At 34.6% G+C, this 18,947-nt stretch overlaps 1 protein-coding gene across 1 annotated transcript in view; it reads right to left on the bottom strand.

The window, feature by feature from the left end:
- Positions 1-18,171, bottom strand: part of LOC149797404 (uncharacterized) — a 35,770-nt gene extending 17,599 nt beyond the window's left edge. Inside the window, exon 1 of the mRNA XM_089960410.1 lies at positions 18,068-18,171. The gene's annotated coding sequence lies outside the window, so the exon portion shown is untranslated. The remainder of the gene's footprint in view (positions 1-18,067) is intronic.
- Between the last annotated feature and the right edge of the window lie 776 nt (positions 18,172-18,947).

The following is an 18,947-nucleotide window of genomic DNA, read 5'->3' as shown; positions in this document are numbered from 1 at the left end:
TGTAATGTTCATAAACAAATTGCGTCATAATGGGTGAAAATGGACACTTGGCCGATAGGGCTAATGGAAGAATACTGTAATACAAGCAGTTTATGAGTATTTCACAGTAGCTAGGCAGAAAAATTAGAGTTAGTTCGATGCATCAATAATTTTTTGTATTTAATGAAAACATAAAAATAGAGAATTTGAATGTACTGTAAATTAGTGAGCTTTCTGTATAAAATTGATTGTAGTTAGTTATTATTCGTCTCCGAAATTTGCTCTGATTGTTGTTGTTCTAGGGTTTAACGCCATTTTTCAGCACAAGATAGGCTATACATAGCGGCCAGTATAAATGGTGGAGGAAGAACCCTGGAAAACCCAGGGAAGAACCACCGACCCACGAGAAGCTACTGGCAGGCTTTCTCACGTACCCACGCTAGCCAAGCTTGGACTTGAACCCACGCAGACAGAGGTGAGATGGCAGTGATCCGGAACGGTGAGCGCTTTAGACCACTCGGCCACTCGGGGCACCGAAATTTGTTCTGAAATTGCATACTCTATTCAGTAAGTGGAATGTAAAAAATGGGCCACTTACTAATCCAGAACCTTTATTGCATATAGGAAGTTAGGACAAAATCAACTTCCCTGTTTCTGCAGATTAAATTCACTCACATGTTGCGGCCGCTCCTGTGGCTTAGTGGTTAGAGCGTCCGCCTCGGATGCGGGAGATCGTGGGTTCGATCCCCGGCTGATTCATACCAAAGGCTTACAAAACTGGTACTAACAGGTGCCTCGCTTGGTGCTCAGCATTAAGGGGTTATTGTTAGCACTGGTCGGCCTAGTATCAGGATAATGTGACTGGGTGGGACATCATGCTACATGTGGCATGATGCCCCAGTGCTAGACATCACTATAAACTGCCACATGGCATATATCGTAGCGATATGACTGAAAAATTGGTAAAGCTAAATACAAGATCAATAACGTCAAACCGAAGCCTCTAACCAGCCAACATTTTCTCTAATCGGGTTAGCTCATTTTGTTACTTTATTTTGGACATTTGTATTTTCAAATTGTATGTGTGTTTGTTTACCCATCGGATACTCAATGTTTTTGTCACTCTCCCTGCTACTGTCTCTCAAACCGAAAATTTTATCATGACTTACACGATATCGGTGACCGAGGATCATGTAAATTTATAGTGTTAAATCCGTGTGGGGTAGCTTGTGCTTTCGAAAAGAAGATTTTGAACTTACTCATTCCCATATCTCATGAATACCAAGTCTGATAAATGTTTCGCAGAGTATGTGTATCGACTCCATTAAACACAACTAAAAGATTGCAGTTATCTCTGATCACTTTAGGTATTTGTGTATATCGCTGAATAACATATATAATATCTGTGTTTTTGAGCCTACCTCGAGAAAATATCCGAGTTGGATTTGATTATTCGTCCAGCATCACATCATCGTATACAATGAGATTATTAATAAATCCTTCAATGTCATCCACAGATGGGGCTTCCTCAATATCGGTGATAAAATCAATAATATCATTACCATCCTCGTCCAACAATTTTTCACTTTCTTTATGATTTTTAGGTACATCGTAGCATCTCTGCTCATCTACAGACGGTGCCACTAAATATAAATCATCCCACTTGAGCCATCTCCTTATTAGATTAAGCATCAATTGCGTCTTACCAGACCCAGATGGACCTATGATAATTCCTCTGATAGAAATTTGATAGCGCTGGATGATGCTTGACTGGCTCTTGCCTTCGCGTCGCTGAGAAATCAATAATATCCATGGTGTACAAATATAATAAATAATATGGATCTATATTGTGTTTGATATAGAGCACCCACCCCCACAAGTAGATTAACAACAATAATAACACAAAATAAAAAGCGCGCACTTACAGGCAAGTGTGTGAAATGTGGTACAAAAAATACAAATTTATTTCCGGACACAAAGTGTCTGGTGGTGATATCGATGCTTCACTTGGAAAATTATCAGGAGCTCCATGGGCTGAATACCAAGGAGAAAAACATCTTTCTGGATTTAAATTTTGTTGTCCTGGAATCCGACTTGATATCCGACTCGACAAACGAGACCAACCAAGACCTGGATAGTATCCAATAAGTGAGATTGATCAAGCATATCACGTTCATGATGTAGCGTATAAAAAAATATTTACAACAACTACATATTGCAGATGTGCAGTTGATTCAGTCGTTAAATTCCTTAAAAAAGTGAATCTCTCAGAAATAAATTGGCATGCTTCCTAGTAAAATCTGCGATGAAAGGTGAACTAGTGCTAGGGACCCGTAATTAGTCTACCGATTATTATGATAATAATGGAATCGATTTATTGTTACCCAAGAGGACATTGGAGGAGTAGAACATCGATTAGTAAAGGTGCTGATGCATCAAATAACACACGTTCTTTTGCTGTAAATTGGTTAGCACGACAGGCAATATGGCAAATGGAGCTACCACCACCTAAACAATTCAGTACTCACATTTTTATGTCAGCACTCCTAATGAAGTTCATCAAGCATATATATCGTTTTTACCACAAACTGGTAGGCCTCAATCACGCACATAAAAATACGCCTTCAGTGTCGTTGACATTGCAAGTATGTATAAAGAAGCAGAACCATCATCAACTAAAGCAGCAACTGAAGTTACGTCTGCGTTTGAACTTATTTATTAACGTGGTGGTCTACGACGGCCACATTTGCTACAGGTTGATCTTGGCAAGGAATTTCTTGGTGCAGTATCATCTTTGCTGAAAAACATAACGTCGAAATCAGAAAATTACAAAAACATATAAAAATACAACGACATGACTCCTTCTCAAAACAACTAGTACTAGTTAATGTGACTGTAAGATATTCATATGAACCTGGTAAACATGAAAGTGGAAAAAAAGCAACTGATTCTATTTGGAGTGTGACTATACTTAAAATTTCCAGTGTGGTAAGATCCACGGGTAGACTCGCAATCTATAGACTAGATTCAATTGCTCTTCAACGTGGATTTGTACGTCAACAATTACAAATAATTCCTGAAGACACAATTAACACTGCATTCACGTTTATAAACTGGCTCCTTGACGTCGATTACATTCAAGACAGGTCAGCATCACATTTTCGCTTGTGAGACTACGACTTCTATTAATTATATCACCGGTAAACTGTCTTGTATTATTATTTGAATATTGCCACAACATTATATAAATACCCACCTCTGTCTGTCTGTATGTAACGCTTGCCAAACAAGAGGTCACAAATTGAAAACTCTTGGCCGCATCCCAATTATTTTGTTGTTGTATTTTGATGTTCAAACTTTCTTTTAAGATCTCCCATCCCAATTCTTGCTTAATTTTTAAAATTCCCGTCCGACGACGGACAATTTTACCTAGTGGATAAATATTTATTCAAATTTGGAACTGTGCCTCCAAAGGTAAAATGTGAAATGATCTACATTAATTTGACCCATTCTTAATTATGGATCAGAAGTGTGGGGTTTCACCGAAATAAATGATGTTGATCGGTTTCATTTAAATTTTTGCAAAATTGTTCTTTGGGGTAAAAAACATCAAACAAAAATTATTTTGAGTGTGGTGAATTGGAAATGACACTCTTACTGATCAATAAATATTGCCACATTCTGAAATACTGGACTAAGATCATTTCCTCAGATAAAAGGAAATATATGTCTGTAATATATAACCTATTACTTACAGACATAGAAAGCTATCCTGGAATGAAAATGGGGCAACGTTAGTCGGGAATTTACTAAATAGTCTCTGTCTAGAGGAAGTGTGGATAAATTATGCTGTTGGGAACATAAAAGTTTTCGTATCGTTACTTAAACAATTGCTATCTGATCAGTTTATCCAAAATAGGCAATCAAGGAACAATGAGTCTTTCAGAACCAGATTATATAGAAGATTGTCACAAATGTTAGCTTTACTTAGATATAATAACAGTGACAAAATTTAAAATATCCTTCGAAAATAAAGAAGTTTGTCCATAATTGCATGTTGAATCAGGGAGATGGAAGAGTCCACATATTACCCCACTAGATGAAAGAATTTGTAATTGCTGCAACGTGCTGGAAGATGAGCATCACTTTGTTTTAGATCCAATGTTATCTGAAGCTAAGAAAGGAGTCTACAGACGTTTTTTTGGAGAGGACAAAGCAGGTTGAAATTTATCACGTTACAGTTACACTTGTATGCAAGCATGGAAGTTTATGTGCGTGTGTGTGCCTATCATACTGTCACAGTGTGTATATATGTATCTGCATATACATGCGTTGGTCGTTGTAAGTATGTGTATAGTTGTAAGTTATAAATGTTAAAATTCATTTATCAGCCCCCGAACGTCAGGATTCATACAAATCCACACAATATGTGCATAGGTAATCATGCCAAATTACATAACTCAAATTTTAGAAACGGTCGCTGCCTCGAAATAACCACAAACCACCAGCAATAACATTAAACTGTACCATACCAATACTGCTAAAAACACAGCCTATCATTTTGTTCAGAAAACATGGTTTTTGTCAAATAGATTCACAATACAACATATTCTATAAACAGTATACCTTTTGCTTCTCAATCTAAACCTTATTTTTATTTTATATTCTAAGAGACTCTTGTTTCTGAGAAATTTGCAATCACGGGGATGTTATCAATAAAATGTAAGGTTATTTTGTTTTGGTCATTTTACTGTATTAATGCTACTTTCTCCTACATGCTTTATTCAAATCGTCTCAAAAATAAAAATGAAAACTCTGACATGAAGGATTTTCTAAACGGTTAAAGAATGTAAGATAGAAATAAAGAAAGAAATATCCACTCTTGTTGTAGGCTTATACTAGTTTCCATGGTAGTGTTGCTTTTTCTTTAATACTAAAAGATTGGGAAAAATACATAGTTAATATTGATTGAAGCAGAATACAGATTTTTGATACAACATAGAGCTCCATTCCCATTTTAAACAGCGGTCACATTGTTAGTTGCTCTTAACTGGTATATATCATTGTACACGTCGTATACGTAACAAACCACGCATGCGATGCTGTTATTGAAACGGAGCAAAAAAGAAAATATTACAACTAATTAGACGACACCTGTCAACTTTGTACACTATAAAGTCAGCAAAAAACACTCGAGAAAATTTCAATACTGGCATCAGGCGACTTATTGATATTGGTACCATTCTCGATGCGTTATATCAGACTGAATACCTGAGATCGGTCATTGGTTATAATATGATGGGTTTCTTAATTCTTTTAACATGAGACCTTTACATTGATTCTTGACCTACTTAAGCCTTAGATCAGATCTATATTATACGGAAGGACAAAATTACAGCGTGGCTATTTGGTACGAGATTATTGCTTACAGTCCCTTTGAACGATACCGCCTTGAAGGACATTTGACTCGAAAAAAATGACACGAAATATCTCAGCTTAATGTTTCAGAATGTATGTGCTTATTTTCATTCAGGAGGATATGTGCTGTGTAGTAGGCCATATAATGCACAACATATTTTGATTTCTGAAACGTTTACGTTGACGTCAATAAAAATAAAATTGCGGAGCAGTTGTCTATACTGAGATTTTTTTTGTTTCTTGTTTATTTTTGGTAGACACATAGTTATAACATGGTCAAGTGTTTTCAAACAGATACAAAAATTGATTTGCCATTGTAAAGTTAATATCTGATATAAAAAACATTATATGGAAATCTCTTCAATAGGCAGCAAATAAAAAATCAGCATAATCAGGACTGAGTTAATCGTGCCATGAGTTAACAGTATTTTACTTGACCATCTAACAAAATTGTTCTCGTGACGTAGTGATGACGTACATTTTCGCCCCTTCTACGTGACCATCATGCAAAACTAAATGTATCGAGTTAAGGCATTTTGCAACATTTGTTTGATAAAAAGAAATTTCTTATCTTAAAGATCTCTGCGTGTGCTTGCTACTTTGTTTTCCCAGTGTTTTACACGGTGCCATGAGGTTATAAAGTTGTATTTTCATTTCACTGTTGTTACATGTGGGGGTTCCAAATGGTATAATTCACAATGTGTAAAGAAATAAGTTTAGTCTGATGGGATGGACTGTATATAGCCATGATGGACAATCATTAAATGCTCCACTCTTCCTCCTCTTACTACTACTACCCCGTGTAGTCGTTATTCTGCTAGAGTTTATTATTGTGAGCAGTTATTTTATCGGACTGTCACACACATTGCGAAGTGAACTTTAACATTGTCGTACCGATTAATGCCCGGTAGAAAAGAAATTAGTGCTTGATAAAAGTAAAAGTCTGCAGAATTCACGATGCATTAGGATCACTATAGATAAATAAACACAAAAGAAAGTAAAAGTTAAAGAAAAATGCATTTCAGGAATTCACTCTGAGAAAAATCTTTTTTGTATCTGGTTTGTAACTGTTTCTTTGATTTACAATTGCCATATCTTTCGATATATAGGACAAGCTAAGAGGGAATAACTTAAACTGTTAATTTTAGATACATATCAGTGCAAGAGACTACTATTCACTGTGGGACTCAAGGCATTTTATAAACATTCTAAAAATGCAGTATAGCATCCATAATGTTGTACTTTCTTTACTTTTGAAATGAGATAAGTGTGAACCATTATCAACTGGGCTGATTGACATTGCAAGGAAACACATTTGATATATGTACGAAAACATTTAACATTTTAATAGAGAAGACATTGACTAGGAATTTGAATTATATGATTTAGAAATATTGTGCCAGTGAAGCCGAATAATATTTTCATTTAAAATTTGTATCAAGATGTATTGAACTCAAGCGAGTATCATATTAAAAGGGAGCTTTCAAATCTTATATGTTAGTCAAGAAAAGAGGATTAATTCCTCCCGCCATCCCTCCAAACGGAAATGCCTTTTTTAAACAATTACGCAACATGAAAAACAAAGTAACTAAAGCCATCACACAGCAAGAAAGAAGAGACAACTATTTTCAAATTAGGAAATATATTAACTAATTGTTCATGCTGTGGTGGTTCTGGAAATTTGAATATCACACAAATCTGTCATGCCTTGTCGCAGTAAATACCTATTTCATTGGGAGAAATGGGACATGTTTGGTGTAATTAATATTTAGATGTACTGAAATAAATGAAAACTAAAACCAAATAAAATGTTAGAAACCTTAGATAATTATGTGAATGCCAATACAAGGTAAGAGAGTAGCTAACACCATTCACAAGAACAGACCACATAGTTCTGAAACCACCTGGGCTCAAAACTCTTGCTCGCACTTCAAAATATCAATCGTTGATAACTGTGTTCCTAGAGTGGTTAGAGTCAGCTGTCCGAAACACACACACACACATACACACACACATATATATATATATATATATATATATATATATATATATATATATATATATATATATATATATATATATATATATATATATATATATATATATATATATATATATATATATATACTTCAAGTCGTGATGTTAGTTTTCCAGGTTGGGTGTGCGATACGGAATCACAGATTGAACATCTGTATCGCACGGCTTTAATGATATAAACAACATATTTTTATTACTCATGACAAAATAGTTTTAAAAATATCTCATTTTTGCAAAACAGTTTTATCTGTCACAAATCGATGGTGACACATAATTCAATTTAATCACATCTCTACACCTGTCATTTATGCCAACGTGGTAGCAAAATAAATTATGAAACAGAGTAGGGCAAAATCCAACTTTCAGCAAAATGTCCGAATAAAATAAACAACCGCCGCCCCAGACAAAAATACTTGTCATGTTTTAGTTCTTTACTATCGTAAGTGAAAGTGTTAAGAACATGTATTCCTTTGTAAAACTGCCAGTCAACCTAAGATTTTTAGAAGCGCACTTTTTTCTCTCAGATTTATACGTAATTTCTGAAGTCTGCTAAATATTTTCTTGTTTGTGGAGTAAGCGTCTTTAATGTTTATTCGTCCTCTCTGATAAATGTCTTGTTCAGGTGATGGTATCCCACTCAAAGTTTCCTTGCCTATTATATCAATAATGTAGCTAGAGAATTGTAGGCTTCAATATCAACATTTTATATTTGTGTCCACAGGCGCTCGAAGGTCAGCACTGTGTCTTCGCAGTATTAGGTATAGTGTGAGCTTAATAATCACAGTGTAATTACAGCTCTTTGCAACTTAAAATTCATCTAATGTAAAGTACTGATCATTTGTTTATTGGGGAGAAGGCTGTGATTTTCTTTTGAGCTAACATATTTTAGTTTCTTTTATCTCAATATAATTAATATTTTTCTAAAATAACGTCATTGATATACTACAGTATTATTTTGCTATAAAGCAGATCAAGATAAATTTCCAGTTATAGAGAGACGGAATTAACAAAAATAAAAGTGTCAGGCTCCTGTCCCAGGACATTGAATTGTTCGTCCCTAATATAATTGCGGTATATAGTGGTACGTTTCGCGGCATGTCGAGAAATACCGCGGTGCAAACATTTTACCCAGCTCTAGCATTCATCAGTAAAGATGTGACTATTTTTGAGGTTATTTTAACTTAGTCATGGAAGTATGATGATACCTGTAGACATGAAGTGTTGAAAAAGAGCACTAACCTCTTTGGTAACACTGGTCATTGAATGTTTGACATTATGAAAACTTGCTCTCATCTACTGATGAGTTTACCATATCCCCACAGCGTGCTCAAAGAACTAAATTACCCTTTTATTAGTCTAATTAGAGTTGGTAAAGAAAAATTATTTAATAAATATAGCTCTAAAATGACTTCTGTCAATACGTCTGTGAATTATATTAAAAAATACCCCTATTTGAAATAGATTGTTTTAAAGGAAGAAATAAATTACCGAATATGTTTTGGATAAGATTTTGGTCCCTGTATAGCACGTTCTCTCTCGCTCAAAACCTTTTGATACATTTATACGGGCTGTATTCTAACCTTGTATTTTAATCTACACTAATGAATGTTGCAGTTTTATGTTGTCTGATAAATTGTTAACTGCGAAGCCCAAGACACCCACACAGGCCAAAAATAGAGGGTCACCACATGCACCCTTGTAACTGTAACTTTTCTAATGTGTATCATTAGATATATTTGAGTCAATTTTCAGATGCATGCGTGCTATTTAGATAACAGACGAACTGTTTTAAAGATGAAATACACATGGAATCAGATCACAGTTATAAGTTCCGGGTACGAATGTAATCCCAGTCTATTGTAAGAGCATATTTTCCTGTTTCCTTTTGGTGGTGATACAAGAGTCAGATTTAGGCAGTCTTGGTAGGGATTTAACGGTAATTATTTATTTTTTAGAATACGAGCTTATGGTGTGGTTGTCTGTGTATATATCGGCGACATTGCACGGTGAGTGATAAGGCCGTGGCGATGATACGGAAGTGAAATCTGTGGTCCATTGCACATTGCTTTGTTTACAGTCCAGCCTCTCAAAGAAATACCCTTAAACCTATGACAAGAACTTCACCGTGAAGTCATCTTTTAAGGTATTTAAGATTGACATTTGATTTGTATTGATTGTCGCACAGTGACAGTTCAGTACTGATACAAACAAAATGCAGAGACTATATACGAAAATTAATTGTGGTCTGAATCCCAATGTGAACAGTAAAATATTGACCAAATGGGCGTGACAGGCCTTTAACAGCATTGGAAAACGGATGGCCTCCATCCAAACACGTGCATCTTTTGTACATACAAATGTATTCCTCTGCATGGTATCACATACAGACTGTTGGAAATGTTTATCATTTCGATGTTTAATTACACTAAATTCAACAAGTTATCAAATCCCTATTGCATTTTGTTTCAGTAATATCATTTACTGACAAATGATAAGACACCTCAACACTGGGAGTAGTAAATTTAAAAGGCACGCAGCGAAAGCTCGTGCACACACTGAAATATATGTCGTGTACTTAACGGGTATTTCTTTGCATCCACTAAGCTTTTAGAGAGTAGGGTGGTTTCCATTGAAAGGCTGAACATTTTATAGGCCATATTAATAGTATTAAATACGGGATTTCTGGGCCACCATTCAAACTATTGATTATTTTACTTACTATCACAGCTGACCCATAGCGTTACTTTCTACTGAATCAAACAATTTGCTCGCTTTTTGAACCTTGCTTTGACAAATGTGGATCTCCATTCAGTATGTTGTTTAGGTGAATCTAAATTATTTTGAAGAAATTCGACATTTCTTTTGAGTTGAACAATGCTTTCGCACATCTAGAACGAAGCTTGGTAGGTCACTAAATGATGCGTTTCATGTTGTTATTCAGGTTTAGATGAAATATATTCAGCAAACTTCCATCCTTGAAAACTTTGAACAACTCTGTATCAGATAAATATTTAGCCCACTTCAGTAATTTTCCATATGTCAATTGATAAATAGATAAGGATTGCTTTTATTAAAGGCTGAAAGGACACGAATTGCTTTGATCATATTCACTGCATTGCCTTTTGTATAATTTTACTCCAAATCTGGGTGTTTAACCATCGGATAAAAGGCAGTTAATAACCTATCGATCCTTGATAAAATGTTCACTGCAAACACGCTATTATCATTGTTCTTATATGCAACATCACCTTTACCATCAACATTTTTAAATCAATGTCTAGTTTGTTTACAATCTTTTTAAAAGCCAACTGGCCTACAATCTGCTACTTCAGTTATTTCAGCTGATGGAATTGTCTGAGTTAATAATGGTTCTTGATGAGAAATAAATACCATTCTCGTTCAGATCTTAGACCAAACTTGTTTTACCTTACTTAACTTCCAATATTTTATTTTATGCAGTTGTTGTGCTTAAAATGAACCAATACACATAAGTTCTTCATGATTTTACACATCTATGTTCCAGTGGATTCTGCATTTATACAAGCCTACATAACATTTTATTTTTCTCCAAGTCGCAAAACTTCATTTAAAAATGAAATGTTGTAGATTTTAGTTAAGTTCTAAACATTTTAAATTCACATGTCAACTGTATTCAAGCACAACGTTATAAAATAACTGCTTGATTCGTGAGCCATATTATTTGAATCATTTTATTTCTCATATTCATGAAATTCCTTTTAATTTTCACTAGTAGAAAAAGAAAAGACAGATGTACTGAGTGCATTAAAGTAATTTAGGATGAATTGTTTAAGATTTCAACATTTATATACAAGCATTATAACATAAAATGCAAGAACGTATTTTACATTGCAAATCAACTAACATTAGTTATACGTTTGATAAAGACAGTGAAGTAGACAAGGTTAGGAATTATGATGTCTTAAAAAGAAACTACAGACTTTCTGATCACAATGAATACAATTTTATTTTCATGTATTCAAAATGCATCACACTTTTCACTCATAGCTTCTCCGAATATGATAGTTGTGTGTTCATCATGGGCATAGCGAAATGTCATCCCGATCAAAACGTAATGATTTCATCAAACAGCAATGTAAACTATGCGTTTATGGTTAACTTTATTAATTATATATTGATTTGAGACATATACAACATCTTGAGGGAATATTTTAGATGGTTTTGCTTTCCGACTTTGATTCACTATTTGATTCTATATAATCTTCCGTGGGTTTGCTTTCGTAGCATTTGGAAGTTGCAGTAAATAACAAAAAGGGGGGGGGGGGCGAGTGGCCGAGTGGTCTAAAGCGCTCTTCGTTACGGATCACTGCCATCTCACCTCTGTCTACGGCGGTTCGAGTCTAAGATTCAGCCAATGTGGGTATGTGAGAAAGCTTGCCAGTAGCTTCTCGAGGGTCGGTGGTTCTTTCCGGGGTTTTCCCTGGTTCTTCCTCCACCATTAATACCGGCCGCCATGTATAGCCTATCGTGTGCTGAAAAATGGCGTTAAACCCCACAACAACAACAACAACAAAAGGGAATTTAAGTTGAATTTGAACATTATTTTATTTAATGACTCAACCTTCTTCGTGTATGATCACGTTGCCTTCATCAAAACATGCTCTTTATTATATGCATTGAAAGAGAGCATTTTCTGCATATGAAGATTTATTTGCTTCGTTTCTTAATTATGACAAGAATCTTGCTAGGTTCTTTCCACCTACATAATTATACTTTCCTTCTTTGTACTGCCATTATAAGCAATTATGGTATCAACAGATTCCTTATTTCAATGCTATTTGAGCTATTGTTTAATCTGTTCAGTATGGTTGTTCCCACTTTATTTTAAAGAAAAATATATGTTTTATCCTACTTCAAAGAATGCAGAATGCTAATGCATATACTGAATTTGTCTTTAAACTTATGTACTTTTCCTTTTTGACATATTAATATATCTATATAAATCATATTTGGATGGTTTGCATTAATGTTAAGTTAGCCGTATGTTTTAGATAGATTCTACATCAGAGAGGAAACATTTGTTATTATCATTTAAGTTCAGGGATCGTCCTGGGCTTCGCCAATGTCGCAAATTGCGATTTTTTTTCCTTATTGGCGACAAAAATATCCCATCTGGCGATTTTTTTGGCGACATACTTTTTGGTTATTTAATTTGTACATACAATCATGGATTTGGACTGAATAAATTTAAAGCCAGAACAAAAGGAAGCCACAAACTTGACTAAGCAATGCATTGGAATCAATCTGTTACACAAACGATCCTTTGTTCTTATTGACAACCCTATCTTTACAGTGCATTGTTACATCATAATCTGCTTATGCTGACATCTGGGCTGAGTACTGTATGCTGCGATACAGTCAATCATGCTACCGCACTATACCTACAACTGACTGACTTCTGAAGACGCGAATAGAACAGATACAATTAATTGTATGGCTAATCCTTCTGTTTTTTTATACATATAACAATACAATAGTTTTGCTGAACCTTCATAGAAAACTGATAACCTTTGAAGTACCGACTACTGTGTATAAATACAAAGCAAATGGAAAAAATCTCAATCACAATTATATCTGTCGCCAGTGCAGCATTTTACTCATTGATCTTTTCCTTTTGCCATCAGTCCCGTGTTACGGCTGCAGAGACTTAAACTCCGCAACAAGAAATAGCAAAAAAAAGCCAGTTTTGCATAATAATAATTATTTATTTCTCAAAATACAGGAGTGAAAGAATCCCTAAATTGGGTGTGAATTTACGCTTATATATACGGTCCAATATTGCCAGGTGTTGACTCGTGTAAGTTTCATTCGTGGGAATGGAGATCCTTTTTTTCTTGCCGAGAAAATTTATACAGCATTCAGTGATCATTCTTGGGATTTAGGAAGCAATTCGCTACAAGCTTTGTGAAGCTAGCCATAAAAGGGGGTGGGGGGTGGGGCTGCTGAGAGGCTACTGGTGTCACATGTCAGCACTGAGGACTGTGAACGTGGATTCAGTAAGATGAACCTCATAAAAACTGACATCAGAAATAAGCTCTGCATCTCATCTCTCGAGAATTTAATGAGAATTAGCATGTACAGATGTGAAAAATTAGACTTTGAAACTGCATTCAACAAGTGGGCAGCCCTAAAATCGCGACGGATCTTCATGTAACACTTTGTAACATTTTGTTAATGCTTGTTGTAATTAAAGTATTAACTAATCCATCTTTTGTAATTTTCATTGCCTGTTACATTAATAGACTAAATTAATACTTGGAAAAATGTACACTACTTTTTTTGGCGACACTTTTTGAAAATTGGCGACAAAATATTGAGGTTGGCGATTTTTTTGGCGACAGCTTTTTAAAAGCCAGGACCATCCCTGAAGTTTTAATTTTTTCACTCATGTATGAGCTTCCCCATGTGTGGTTTGAACTTATCAATATTCACAAGTATTCTATCTAAACAAGAACACAATTCGTGCTATCCGTTGTTTTCTGTTAAAATATGTCGAGTTCGTCGAGAAAACCATTTACCACGGTATCCATTTCAATTACGCTAAATATTGACCCTAAATATGTTGACTAGTTAAATTTCTTTTCTTCTTTTGTTTCTTTTCCTGAATAAGATATAATCAATTGTTCAAAGCTGACATTAAGCGAATGCTCAACGAGTAGTTGGTCAAATGTGTTAGAGTTTACTAATGACAATAATTTTAGGTGCGGTTGAACATGTCTAAAAAACATATATACACTCTTATTGATAGTAACAGAAAATTTGTATGTCTGAATAACATCGATAAAAGATGGTCTCTTTTACTTTTGTTGTCCCTTATTTTTCTCTCTTATTTGTCATAGGAAAAATTATTTTTCCATTCATTTAAACAAAAATTTTAAATGTTTGCTCATCAGAATTTTCTAATTCTGCTCTCATATTTTATCATATGTACATAATCTGATTTAAGTAAGCCAAATTCTTTAAAAAAAAAACTCAAGAGATTACTTCGATGCTCCCACATTTTCGTCATAAGCCATAATAATAATAATAATAATAATAATGATAATAATAATAATAATTCAACAATTCTTTCATCAACATGATATGTATCTTCGACTTTAGATGTGTACTTACTGGAAGGTTTAGTACATGCCTTCCAAACTTAATTTGCTAATTGTATTTAAACGTTTGAACCATGCATAACTTTCTCTATCTGCATATTTTAGCATCTTATCATACATCTTTACTATAATTGGGTGCAAGTGTTTGTCCTACACACGATATTAATGATTTCGCAAAATGATTTTCTAGCAAAAGAAACATCTGTTTTAATCTGAGCGTCCGCTGCAACATTTACTTTCGGTAGAACTTCGTTAATGTTCAACAATCTAGCAAGCAAAATGTTACATTCTGTTTGTTGCTTTAAAAAGTTTCAATTAAACCTATTTGTACCCTTTAGCACCGATTTTAATTTGGAAGTTACTTTCAGGTACTATTAGTGATTTTCCTGTGACTAACCTTTTATGTATTATAGAATATATGCCATAAAATATTTTACGAGTTAGAATAATTTAACTCATTGAAATATTCAAATCCTGCAGTTACACATGCCAAGAAAAGACAGAAAGAGAAGAAACAGCAGGAGACGAAAACTGTCATCATATAAAGTTTAGCCAAAGCAGATAAATGGGCATAACTGAAGAAGCATTCAAATTTTGTCGCAAATTAAACCGTCAAAGAGAAAAGTTTCACGAATTGTTGAATAAACTAGGAAAGCGATGAATCAGTTTTAATGATTGGATAATGTTGCAAATGTCAGAAGATGATGCAATTATAAAGGATATAAAATAATTTTATGAAAATGTTAAGCAAGAATAATAAAGGAAAAGTGTTTGTGAGAACGGATTCTATATGGAACATTCTGTAGCGCTCCTACCCTGTAAGTATCGTGTTTGTTCAACTGCTCAATAACCACTTTAAACAGTGTATGTGCGCATATCAAGGGTCCTTTAAGTAACGGTTAATCACACGTAAACTAACCTGGTTTCATTTAAGACGGCAAACCTCATCGAAAATTATTTTGTAACGTACAATCACACTTCGCAATATCTTAAACGTATGTTTGAAACAGTAATACTTTTAACTTCGAAACTTACAATTACAAATATTGATTTTCAATTATTACCGATAAACAAGTTTTAATGTACTGTCGTATTTCTAATCAAGGTGACTACCATGTCATTGCAGAATTGTCAAAGATCGAACTTTAATTAGGTTGCCCTGTTCTTATCAGTGTGTATAAACTATCTCTAAGGAATAAATGCATTATTGCATGAAAAAATCTTTCTTCTATGAAATAATAAATAAATACACATACACTCAAGCACAAGATCAATCCCATATGTAGTTGATTAAACAAAAATTAAAAAAAGACTTCTACTGTCTGAAAGTCATTCACACTTAGGGAGGTTTGTGGCTTGTCAGTTATGCTGAAAGTTTATGCTAAGTGCACCTGGAGTGGCTACGAAGATGCTTTTTGTGATGCTTAGTCTAATGAAAACATCTACATCCTTTTGTTTTTTCAGTTCTTCTTTGTAAATGTACTTCAATTCCTGGTATCACAATATATTAATGTTCATTTGCGATAAGAACTTTAGTTGTGAATAAAACATGAAAGTTTTCTATTAGATTCTATAATCTTACACAATGTTCCTTTTGTCTACCCTCTTGCTGGTTATCATTTGTGTGTAAATTTTGGTATTAAAATTGCCGAAAAGTATTAGATTCATTTAGTGAAAAAATATGATCACACGGGACTTGTTCCATCCATTCACCATTCCTTTCTTCCACATACCCATCGCACTGATTGTAATATCATATTTAAATACAAGGGCAAAAGTAGTCCGATTGAGAGAGACACAGACAAATAAAACACCCTCGCCGCCTGGAAACACACATTATTTGTTTGTTTGGCCTTAACAGAAAGTTTACTTGAAATGCCCAATATTTTCCCATTTAAATATTTACCGTTATCAGCGTCGCTTTTTAACGTAGTATATGTGTACAAAAAGTCAAGCTATCTCTTTTTACCAGTATTCAAGTCCAACATTTATAAAGGCGTATTTGTCAAATTTTCCACAGTTCCCATTCGCCACAGAGAATATTTAAATGAGCAGATTTTTTTTCTCTCAATCGTCTGCAAGATTCTGCATGAATTTGTTGAACAACATTTCCTTGGTGGAAACCTTATATCTGCCATTTATAAATAAGCACAGATAACACGAGAGTGTCAACGAGTTTACATTTTAATCTTATGTTAAGAATAGCGCATTCAAAATAATTGGTGTAAATAAAAAAAATAACTAAATTCTCACGAACACATTGCGTTGGTATCCATGAAGCATTTTTGAATAAACGCAAGGCATGGTAAATGAATGTACATTTTATAATAATTCACCATTGAAACATATTGATGGATTTATCCTTTTTATACTTTTAAAAACCATACGTTTTTGTTTAGCATCAAGGTTCGAATAGCGTGGATAAGATTCCCAATTGTTCACCATCTTTTTGAATGACTCCAGTTTTTACAAGAATTAATCGACGATACGAATGGACTGACTCATGATTGAATATTTATTAATACACAGTTTGATCTTGTGACACGGATGAGTTATCCAAACTACTACAACAGGATTCTCGTTGTGTATAAATAATATAATGACTTTCAATCAAATGATATACAAATATGTACAATGAAATGTTAGTGCTGAGACACGAATGCCATCTGAAATGAAATTTAAGTAAGTCACGTGTCCTATAACATACATCGTCTTAGTTGTCGGACTTGTTCATGAGATTTACATAATCTCTAACGGTATAATATGCATTAGGTTGGGCTGATCTCATACACAGACAGAACTGTTTAATTATCTCTAATTTATAAGTTAATTTCCTTGATATATGAGATATTTGTTGCATTTGTCAGTTTGATATTCTACAACTATGCGCGATTAAATGGGTTACGAAAGTAGGTTTTATTACTGTAGTATAGTCTTATTTTTAACGTCATACCCTTCCATCTCAGATTTCGTCACTCACACCTATGTCAGCGTGACCTGGAGTCTTGACCAGATTAGCGCATGTGCGTGATAAAGTTTGCCAGTAGTTCCCTGTTGTTTGGTGATTCTTTTCTCCATCATGTATACTGACCGCTATGTAAAGCCAATCACACAGGAACGGGCAATAATTTTCGCAGCCGAAAGGGGTGGGGGCACTCCATATATTTTTCTTCTATCATAAAGACCCCATTATGTTCTTCCGACAACGAAGTAATTACACGCAATATCAATTAGATGACTACATGTTTATCCAATGTTAATCGTTGAAGGCAATTCATACTGTAAACAAATTTGTGGGCCACATAGAAATGTCACACGGGCCTACTCTGGCCCACACCTGGTCTATCGTTTTCTGAAATATGGCGTTAAACCCAACACTAAGTATTTCATGCTTAAACAGGTTGCCTTTTCATGAAAATGTATGTCTCCATCTCTAAGTTGTGTTTACTACATGTTTCCGTTTTCGTTACAGTTAATACATGTAATACACTTACCAGTAATCCAATCCAAATACGAAATACACATTTCCAGGTCAGGTTAACTTTCATGTAAAAAACTGTCTTTATCACTGTGTAACTGATATATTTTCTCATTTTACTTCCTGATTTGTTTCTATGCCGGTGATTGGCCTTTAAGGTGTAAACCTATTGGAAAACACCTCAGTTATTAACGACAGACAACGTTATCAATATCAGTAGACTGTGTCGGTTCATTTCTAAAGGACATATATACATTATACTAGTGACGATACATATAAATAGCTCTCCAACCGTCTTCAGTCTGGTGTTTGTAAACATTGGTGAGTTTAGAACCTTCCAGTTTTAAGATAAGAATTTGTCATATACTAATGTCAAAATAGTTGACAGAGAATTTTTTTTTCTTTTTAAAAAGCATTTGTTTTATAACTAGCAAAAACAAAGATGTGGGCAACACTTAATGGGCACATTCGCACAATTTTATTTAGGTAGTGCCATGGGTGTAGCTACTATACAGCAAGAGTATGCAAAGCATATGAGCCATGGATTATTTTCGTACAAATTAAATTCAGCAGGGGCCCATCGGTAAGCTTTGCGCAGGAGTCCAAATATGTTTGTTTCCCCTCTGGCTCGTGCCAGTCGTATCTGGTATATTCTGTAATTTTATAGATGGTATTTTGATCGCTCGATAGCACCGCGTGCCTACGTCTACTGTGCAAGCTGAAAGGTGGCAACCATGGCCGCGGACAGGATTTGTAGGCCTAGAAAAGGTGTTCAGTATGTCACTATAAATTACAAATTGTGACAGCGGTTGACCTCCTGACAATTGTTGGTCCCCGGAATTTTGTCCTAGTTGTCACACCCTGTCCTCGGCCCAGGTGGAATCATATAAAAAAGG

This window comes from Sinohyriopsis cumingii, chromosome 6 (assembly GCF_028554795.1).
Source record: "Sinohyriopsis cumingii isolate HCF-2022 chromosome 6, ASM2855479v2, whole genome shotgun sequence".
NCBI classification, from domain to species: Eukaryota; Metazoa; Mollusca; class Bivalvia; order Unionida; family Unionidae; genus Sinohyriopsis; species Sinohyriopsis cumingii.
The sequence above is the reverse complement of the archived record's forward strand: the minus strand, read 5'-3'. Positions and strand labels throughout refer to the sequence as shown.